Genomic DNA, 10,218 nt, shown 5'->3' on the forward strand with positions numbered 1-10,218 from the left:
TGGGAAAGCTGTTCACCTAGAAACATATAACAGCTTATTCCACAGCAAATGGATTCAAACCTTGAGGAGAAAGAGATCAAACCTTGAATCTCAGATTTGCCACCTACAAGTCCTTGTGATTTTTTTAAAAATATTTTATTTATTTATTTATTTATTTACTTATTTGACAGAAAGAGAAAGCACAAGCAGGGGGAGCGGCAGGGAGAGGGAGAAGCAGGTTCCCCACTGAGCAAGAAGCCCCATGCGGGGTTTGATCCTAGGACTCTGGGATCATGACCTGAGCCGAAGGCAGATGCTTAACTCACTGAGCCACCCAGGCATCCCAAGCCCTTGTGATTTTTGGCATTTGTTCCAACACTCTTCTTTAATTTCCCCAGCCATAAAACAGGTATATCTTGTGAATTATATGAAGGTAAAATGGCTTTGTGTGATATTATGATATAATAAGAAATACATATTTTGTCTTGGTCTCCGGTTCCTGGCATAGATTTCCAAAAAACCCTTGAAGCATCTTTTGTTATAATATGTGGTTCTAGTCTCTAGTTTCTGACACAAGAGCCTCTAAGACCCTTGGAATCTCCAGAATGGAAGAGGGTCTTTTGAATGATAATGAGATGACCAAGGCCTGATAAGAGAGTAGGAACTATCAGCCCCACCTCTGAGGAGGGAAGAGATGCTGGCGAGGAGTTAATCAGGAATAGCCACTGACTTAATCAATCATGCTTACATAATGAAATCTACAATTCTGAAGCTCTTTGGACATCACCATTTAGGGTTTAAAGAACTCTAAACAAATCAAAGTGCTGGGAGGGTAACACACCTAGTAAAGGCATGGAAGTTCTGTGCCCTTTCCCCCATATCTTGTTCTCTGCATCTCTTCCATTGGTTGTTCCTGAATTGTACCTTTTATAATAAACCAGTAATAATAAGTAAAATCTTTTCTTGAGTTCTTTGGCCCATTCTAGCAAATTATCAAACCCAAAGAGGGAGTAGTGGCAACCCCCAATTATAGATAAGCAGTCAGAAGTACAGGAGGCCCAGGACTTGTGACTGGCATCTGAAGTATAGGCAGTCTTGGGAGACTAAGCCCTTAACTTGTGGAAATCTCATGCTAAATCCTGGTGAATTAAGTTGTAGGAACCAGCTGGTGTCTGGAGAATTGAAGATTGTTTGTTGGTAGGAAGAAAACCCCTCACATTTGGTGTCAGAAGCGTTCTGTGGGTAGAAAGAATCTTCGTAAATATGCAGTGATTTACTTTAAATTTGCAGTAATATGTGCCCAATATATTCTGATTCTCTCCATTGCTCTTCATCTTACTATTGTGCTTTCCACTTATCAGAATGTGTTTGATCCCCATCATACCCGGGTGAGTAGTTACCTAATTTCTTTCTGATGAAGAAACTAGAGTCAAGATACAGTTTTATGATCTTATATAAGGGAAAGAACAATAATAGCTAATATTTGTAAATCACAAATGTGTCAGTTTTAAGACCTTTATATACCATAATCTTATATGTTATATGCTCTGCATTTCTTACTTAACTGTGACTTAGAAGAAAACCTACATCATTTTCTCAAGATTATATAATTGCTATATAGTAGAGTCAAGATAAATGGACTATTTGATCCCTCTCAACTAAAAGTGTTCTTGTTATTAATATTAATAGCAATAATAACTCCATTACTATACAGATCTTTTAATGAAAAAAAGTGTTTTCTATACTTTTGTGAGGGGAGATACAGATTGTTATTTTATGGCTCAGATCATCGTAACTTTTTATCTTTAACAGATAAGGAAAATGTGATTCACAGAGGTAGTGCCCTTGTCCAGGATCATTGATTAGCTGGGACACAGCCTGAGTTAGCTGGGGCTTCTTTTATACTGCTGGTAAGAGTGGATTATGCACATCTTTTATCAACTCTGCATTTAGTGACATCATGTTGAGAGCTTGAAATCATCCATGGTGGGGAATATTTACACCAAGGAAATTGTTAAAAACTACAAATAAAGTCTTCTTCCCTTCCCAGAGCTGGCTTATCAGCACACCACTGACAAAACCATTTGAGAAAGACAGCCTAGACTAACATAGGACAGAGAGAATGATCTTTTTCCAGTGTATTTTTTTTTCTTTTTATTGGAATTGACATGATGTGTAATTGTATATCTGTGTATGTATGTTGTGTAGTGTCTATGTACCCACCTATAGCCACTCCTCACCAGACTGTAAAGTCCAAGATAGTGGTAATAGTATTTAATTCACCTATGGATGTTAAGTTACTAGTTTAGTCCCTAACTTATAGTAGGCATTCGGTGAATACATTTTGAATGAATATATAACATACTTAATTGGCATATAATTATATATTTAAAGTGCCATAATTTTGAAATTCTTTACTCACTGACTTCATACCATAATTTTCTTTTTTAACTCTTTGTTCAAGATAAGTGAGAATCATTCTAAAAGAGGGTCTGCTACAGCATCAACTGTCAAATCTAGAAATCTAGCCCTCTGCCTGTTTTGGCATGTCCTTCTAGTTAAAAAGTGCATCTGTATTTTAAATGGATGAAAGAAATCAAAAGGAGAATTGTATTTTGGGACACTTGAAAGTTATATGAAATCCTTACTTCGATGTCCATAAATAAAATTTCATTGGAACAAACTCACATTTATTCATTTATATATTATCTGTGGCTGTTTTTACATTTCAACTGTATAATTGAAAGATTGTGACAGATTTTATGACCTACAATGCCCAAAATATTTACTATTGAGCTATTTACAGAGAAGGTTTGCCAACTCCTGATGTAGAACATCAGACTCTTTATTGAACTGCTTCCAGTATTGGTGAGTTCATTTCTGAGGGAAATATCTCTTCTATGGTTAGACAGCTTAGTTGAAATAAATGCTTTCCTTACACTCATGCAAAATCTGGCTCTCTGCATATATTACCAATAAGGCTGTAGATTATAGTGCAGTGGAAGCTTGCTTTCTATAGCCAGATTGACTTAACTGGAATCCTGGCACTGCTCTGCTCCAGCTGTGTGTCTTTGGATAAGTTATTTTACCTTTCTAGGGCTCATTGACCCACATCTTAGAATTGTTGTGAATGTTAAATCAATGCTGATTTTCATATATTAGTTCTTAGAGTTATATAATGGTTTCTATAGGTAGGTACACATATTTTTACCCTAGGGAGAAGACTTATAACTTTAATCATATTTTTCAAGGATTCTCAAAAACTAGAATTGTTGCCAATATTAATATGGTACCAGTGATGGAGTAAAAATTTCCATATATTTTGTACCCAGTGGAGAGTTCAGTTTGGCTTCAGTAAATACTCCAAGGGCCCCTTCTCCTGGGATATCACTGAGCACATTTTCACAAGCCCATCCTTAGAGAATCATCCTCTTACTGTCTTTGAAAACTGAAATTTACCATCCAAGCCTTGTTCCTTTCCCTGAATGTAAAACAGAATTCATTTTTCTGCCTTCTTTCTTCCTCTTGATAAATTATAACCACCATATTGAGAGATACTATCACTCTTTAAGGATAAAACTCTTCCTGTCAGGCATCAGAATTGTTTCCAAGGCAACTCAAGTGACTTAGAGGGACAAAAGTTGCTTTCTTTTCTTCTCTCTCACTGGGGGAGAAAGTTTCCAGTAGGTTCTATCATCCTACCTAGGGGAAATAGAATGTAAAATCATGTCACATTTCTGCATAGAGCTTCCTCTGTTGACTCTCTCAACAAGAACAGTTTGAGAAATAAAAATGGCTGTTGCCAAATGAAAGGTGCTTTCAGGATCCGCATTGAATTAGAAACGATTGCTATATCCTAGCCTTCTGAATTACAGTAAGTATGGGAACTGTGTAGTATTCACATAAAAGGATGGATCCATGCAAAACAGGATAAAGTGTTTGAACAGTTTGAATGGAGAGGAACTGACACTATTTGATGGAAAGGGCAGAGGTAAGAGACAAACAAACAAGGAATTAAAAAACAAAAACCTTCCAGCATAGCCCAGACCCATGTCTGTAGTTCCACCTTTGGGCTTTCTTCCTGATTTGTCCTTCTCCAATTTTGAAGTGCAGATGTTATTAAGAGATATGACAAATTTAACAGGTATTAATCATAATTGCAAAACTCAGTCACTTTTATTTAGCTTGTTATGGACTTCTGAACCCTTTGATATTCAGTATCTAACTCTATCTCAGCCTTCATTAAAAATGAAGCTGACTGACTCCCCTCTGCTCATCCAGCTGCAGGAATGCAGTCAATCCAATGGACCCAAGGCATTCTAGTCCTGTTCTAAGCAGTCACTAATTATGGATCCCCATCATCCTATTCAACCCCCCTCAATTCACTGTGTTCCCACTCTTGAGCCCCCCATCTTCTTTTCAGCTTATGATCTTCATATCATATGTACACAAATGAAAGGGTTGACCACTTAATATTTTATGTTTTTCTAGCAATAGTAAAATATGAAGTCAAAATATATCCTTTCCAGCTATGATCTTCATGTGAAGAGCATACGTACAAATGAAAGGGTTGACCATCTAATACTTTATGTTTATCCAGCAGTAGTAAAATATGAATTCAAAGAAAAACAAGTTTACTAAGGTCTAGGTAAATATTAGAAATGTTTATGGAGGAGGGAGGACTTTGTGTTAGATACACCTGATTTATATATACCTTCATTACAGAATTTACATATTTCACTACATATGTTACTTTTTCTGCATTTCTTATATCTTCTTCTCTGCTGTCCAGATGCCTAGATTAGAGATGAATAGTTTGGGAAGGTAAAGTTCTGTTTCTTTTTGTTTCTGTATTTCTCTTCATCTGTCATAGTGCTTGGAACAGAGTTGGTGCTCAAAACATGTTTGTTTGTTGGTTGGTTTTGGTTTTTTAATTAAGATTGTGTACAATTTGGGCAAAAACAGGAGAAAGAAATCCCCACATCCTTAGTTTCTTCTACTGACAATTAGGCATGTTACTTAGAGGCTTCCCCAGAGGACGCCCATGGGAAGTTTTCCCTTTCACTTCTAATACCTCATCATTATTCATTAAGCTTGGAATTTAGCTTATGCTGAAGTGTACTACCTAATTTCTCTTGGCTACACAGTTAACTGAGTTGTCTTCTGTTATTCCTCTAGTAGAGGTACTCATTAGAAACAGTAATTTAATAACTGTAATTTCTTTCCTTAAAAACCCTTGAGTAGCAGACTCCACTCCTTCCAGGTCATTTGCACCACACCTTGCTGACCAGGATCTCCATTGCAAAAGAATGTTGTATAGTAGTACTTAAGATTCCATAATAGAAATTGAGTCTCTAGCCTAGAGCAATGGATTGTTCATAATACTGGAAAACTGATGACATGGTTGATTCCTTGACAGTTTCCATGTATTTGCCCCTAAACTTGTTCTCTAACATTTAAAAGGACATGCTCTTTTCAATCTGTGAATATTATATTGGAGAATACATAGAAAACTTCAGATTATATTTACATTATAATACAGTGGTAAAAGCAATGGTTTTTGAGTTGGATCAATTGGTGTTTGAATGCTACTCTGCCACATAATAATTCTATGACCTTAAAAATTGTGGTTTAACCTCTCCAAGAAAACCTCACAGATGAAGTTAAGTACTTTGTGTTTACAAATATTTACTAGCACTTTTGCTGCTTTTATTATTGCTTCAGTTTCCTTATCTCTAAAATAAGGATAATTTTATCTCCTCAGATATTTGTAATGGTTTTTAAATATGATTGTATATGATGTGGGGACATGGTAAATATTTAATAAATAGTGTTTTTTTATGTTAAAGTTTAGGTTATTTCAAGTTTGTTTTTTTTGGTGTTTTTTTTGTTTGTGTGGTTTTTTGTTTGTTTTTTCTTTTCTGGTCCTAGTTATTTTAAATATAACTGACTTATCTATAAAAACAGGTGATATAGGCATAGCATGATATTAGCTTTAATACTCTTTTCAAGAATTACCCAAAGTCATGTTCTCTTGGCACCTTGTTTCATACTTAGTTGGCTCTATGATATGTCTTCCATATCTTACCCTCAATTATTTTTATATTCTTTTTTCTTATTATCCTCTTGGCTCCATGGAAGGACCAAGGCTCCTTTTTTATTTGTTCCTTAAACTCTTTTTCACAAATTATCATGAACATTCTTTCATCTTCTTCCCTCACCATCTGTCATCATAAGACTGTAAAGAGCTCAGTAGAGTTCCTGACTTGCAAGCAGAACCAAATAATATTGTGGGGCTAATTATCTTACCAGACTATCAGGGAACAAAATTAAATATATTTCCTCTGGTAGCCCAAAGTAACTATTGTCATGTTACCTTGGATGGCACATTAAAAATCAGACTAGAATACAATTCTTTAGGCAGAAACTGTCCAGGAGCTTCTTTCAGAAGCAAAGTATGCCTACAAAATTGAATGATGCAGTTAGTAAAATAAAACCACTTTATCCTGTTAGAAAATGTTTACTGAGTACAATAGTATGTGAAGAACTGTGCTAGTTACTAGGAGTAATAGAGTAAAAAGGAAGATATTATTCTATCTAAAAATATGTAGCAGTGCATTGAAGAAGGTAGATGTGTCTATAGGCATAATAGTTGTCATGATAAAACTGACAAAGATGTTTACAGTTTTGAAAGAAAAAACCACTTAATATGTCTTCAAAATACAGGAAGACCTCATGAGGGTGTTAGCATTTAGCTAAGTTCGGGTGACTTAGTAAGATTTCAATCAGTGAAGGAGTATAGGATATAAGCAAATAGTATCAGTTTGATCACAAGGCTTGAGACATGCTCTAACTAATTAGAAAATGTCACTGTGATTTTAGTTTGGTGAGAAATGAGTCTGTAGAGAGATCAAAGCCAGCCTAGGCACATGAAGATAATGCTGTGGTATATAGGTATATAGGTGCTATGACAGATATCAATTCAGGTCTTAAAGCATATTTCCCAGAATATGCTTTTCCCAGAAAGCTGAGCAAACATATTTGGCTTCAAAAAGTATTTTGAAGAGTTAGGAAGCATTCCAATTAAGTCAAAGAGAATAAATTATAGAATGGAGTCTTTACTGTTTTTCCCAGTATGTAAATTAATAATCAGAAAAAGAACATTTTGGGTCACCTGGGCAGCTCAGTTGGTTGAGCGTCCAACTCTTGATTTCAGCTCAGGTCATGATTTCAGGATCCTGGGATAGAGCACAACTAATACTCTGTCAATAAATATTAAAGAAAAAATTGTGGACCCAAACCCACCATATATATTCTATATATTTTATAGAAAATATAAATATTTTATAAATACTATAAAATACCTAAAATTTAAAAATATATATAACATACCTAGAACAACCACTAAGATAACAATAGAAAGACCTACACCCAATAGCACTGTTGGTAAATCAAAATTGAATTCTGAAAAAAAAAAAAAGTTTAACCAAGAAGTAAAGAACAAGAAAACAAATGAAAAATAGAGACAATGAATGGAAAAAAAATAAATAAAATGACTGTCTTTGTCATGAATGCTATTATGCAAATTCCACAACCTCTTTATGAGTCACCTGTAATGAGATAATAATGGGACGTACTTCATAGATTTCATTGAAGAATAAGACAAATTAATAAATGAAAAGCACTTAGAACAATGCCTGACATATGGAAAGTATTCAGCATATTTAATAGTTATTATTAATGAACAATATCAAAGACTGCCTTTCTGTGATAGTGAATTCCTCATTTACATCCAGAGCTTGTCACTCAGTTTGGTACAGTGAAATGTAAAGCATTTCACTTAACTGCTGGCTAATTGCAACAAAGCTCAGCATAATAAATAGGATGTCTGTAACCTCAGCCTTAAATTCAGGATAGAATGCTGTGCTTGCTTCCAAATGGATGGAAACTATAGTTTAATACAATAACTACTTACCTTTCTCCATCATTCTTATAACGAGTTTTTACTCTCTTCAGTTATTTGTCGCCTAAAGAAGTTGTATTTGGCTCAAAATTCTTAAATACCTCAGAAATAATACAAAAGTCACATCTTCATTTACCAGCTTTTTTCTTGAAATATATATAATGTAGGAAATTTCAGTTAATAGTTCTAATAAAAACAATAATCTCAAGATCTAAGAATTAACCTTTAGTTTAGAGTGCTATAAATTATTAAGTAGGGAACATCATATAAACTATAGTTAATCTTTACTACAACAATAATAACTACTTTATGCCATAGAAACTTAGATTAACCCAGAAGTCACTGAAGGAATAATTATCCATACATTTGTCTGGAACTCTTTACTTAAAAAAAAATTGTATCATAGCTCAAGCTTACCACTCATTAGAAAAGGTATGCATTATTACATCCATTTAAAAAATGAGTCAAAGACATAAAGAAGTGAGGTGATACACATGGACTTAAAGGGGTGTAAGTTAAATAATCAGATCCATTTATGACACAGTGAAGTATTTAGGCCTATGACTAATACATAGTAGGAACATAATAAGTATTTATTGAATAGATAGTTAATGAACATGCTAATGAATGAGTGAATTTTATTTTTTGTAAGATCCAGGGAAAGTTAAGGTTTATAGGATTTGCATAAAAATTTAGCTGAAATCTGGTCTAGTGAACTTGAGGCTGAATAATGGTTAGTTGGTTCACAACAGAATGGATCAAGCTTTAAAAATGGAAATGCAATTATGTTGTGTTATATAAAGATGAGCCAGGGCCTGCTCATAGGACTGAGTCAAAACTGAACCTGAAGAGTGTCCATAACTATCGCCATTATATTACAGGAACATGGTATGTGCTGGGTTGGGAGGAAAGCTGGCTGGGCCATGATAGGGTATAATAAAGATAACCTGAGTCTGCCTGCTTGAGGTAGAGGGTGGGAGGTAAGAGTAGAGGCTTGGTAGTGAGTTTGTGGGAATGAAGAACTTGGAGATGTACAGTATAGTCCAAAAGTAGAGCTAAAGTCAAATACAGAGGTGCTAATGCTCAAGTCTATAGTCAAACGGCCAATTAAATCAGAGCCAAAAGCTTAAGAACAGGTTGAAACCGAGGAATGACTTCTGAGTTAATCTAAGTCTCTGTGGTATAAAGTAGTTTTTATTGTTGCTATAGTAAAGAATGAAAGTAGCTCAACTGTAGCCATGAAAGGTGAAGCTTTGTGCAGTGGCAGTATCATAGGCAATGAGGTTTATCCGAGGCACGATTATTGCTAATTGAAAGGTGAGAGGATGCTTTGTCTTGCTGATTCCTTGGTCTTGAGGTGATCTTGGCAATATCACCAACCCTGTGGGTTCAGACAGTTACATCAATGTTCAGACCATTAAAAACTGAAAAATTTGCCTTGTCTGTGTAATATCTACTAAAGAATAGCTTAAAACCATTAATATAAATATAGTGATCCATTTTTTTTAGCACCTAAGTTCTATTTATTAGAAACGTGCTTTATCATGATAAGGCAGTTAAGTCAGCATGTATCTTTAATTCACACAGACATAATGTTTTGGTATGTATTATAGTAAGAGAAGCCAGCGTATAAATATAGAGAAAATATTGTTCTTGGCCTAAGAGATAATAACCATCAATACTTCCTGCCCAATATGAGCATTTCAAGTCTCTTTTACAAAGCCAGACAGGCTTTGGGTCCAGGCCAACACACTCTAAACCCTGTAACATTCAATCTCTTCCCATTGCCACACTGTAATATGCAAAAGAAGGATCATGCTTACATTTTCTAATGCCAGCTGGCTGATTTTACTCCTGACATGACATTCAATGCCATGACATCCTATTCTATGGTGACTGAGAAGTAAACAGTCAGTCAGGATGATTGCAAATTACCCATAGAAAGAGCCATTTCATCTATGTTCTTTTTTCTTCAACTAAATTGCTTATAACTTTCTTTTACTGCCATCCTAGAAAAGTCTTCCTATTGTATTAGTTAAGTTCACGTATTAAAAATTATCTGAGGGGTGCCTGGGTGGCTCAGTTGGTTAAGTGACTGCCTTTGGCTCAGGTCATGATCCTGGAGTCCCGGGATTGAGTCCCATGTCGGGCTTTCTGCTCAGTGGGGAGTCTGCTTCTGCCTCTGACCCTTCCTCTCTCATGCTCTCTCTCTCTCTCTCTCTCATTCTCTCTCTCAAATAAATAAAATCTTTAAAAAAATTATCTGAATGCCTTGT

General features: G+C 35.2%; 1 pseudogene; it reads left to right on the top strand.

Moving 5' to 3' along the window:
- The first annotated feature begins 9,191 nt into the window (after positions 1 to 9,191).
- LOC114220058 (U4 spliceosomal RNA) lies at positions 9,192 to 9,259 on the top strand (annotated as a pseudogene).
- Positions 9,260 to 10,218: the final 959 nt, after the last annotated feature.

This window comes from Eumetopias jubatus, unplaced genomic scaffold (assembly GCF_037043125.1).
Source record: "Eumetopias jubatus isolate StellerSeaLion01/CBP00866 unplaced genomic scaffold, mEumJub1_p1.0 scaffold_13, whole genome shotgun sequence".
Lineage (NCBI taxonomy): Eukaryota > Metazoa > Chordata > Mammalia > Carnivora > Otariidae > Eumetopias > Eumetopias jubatus.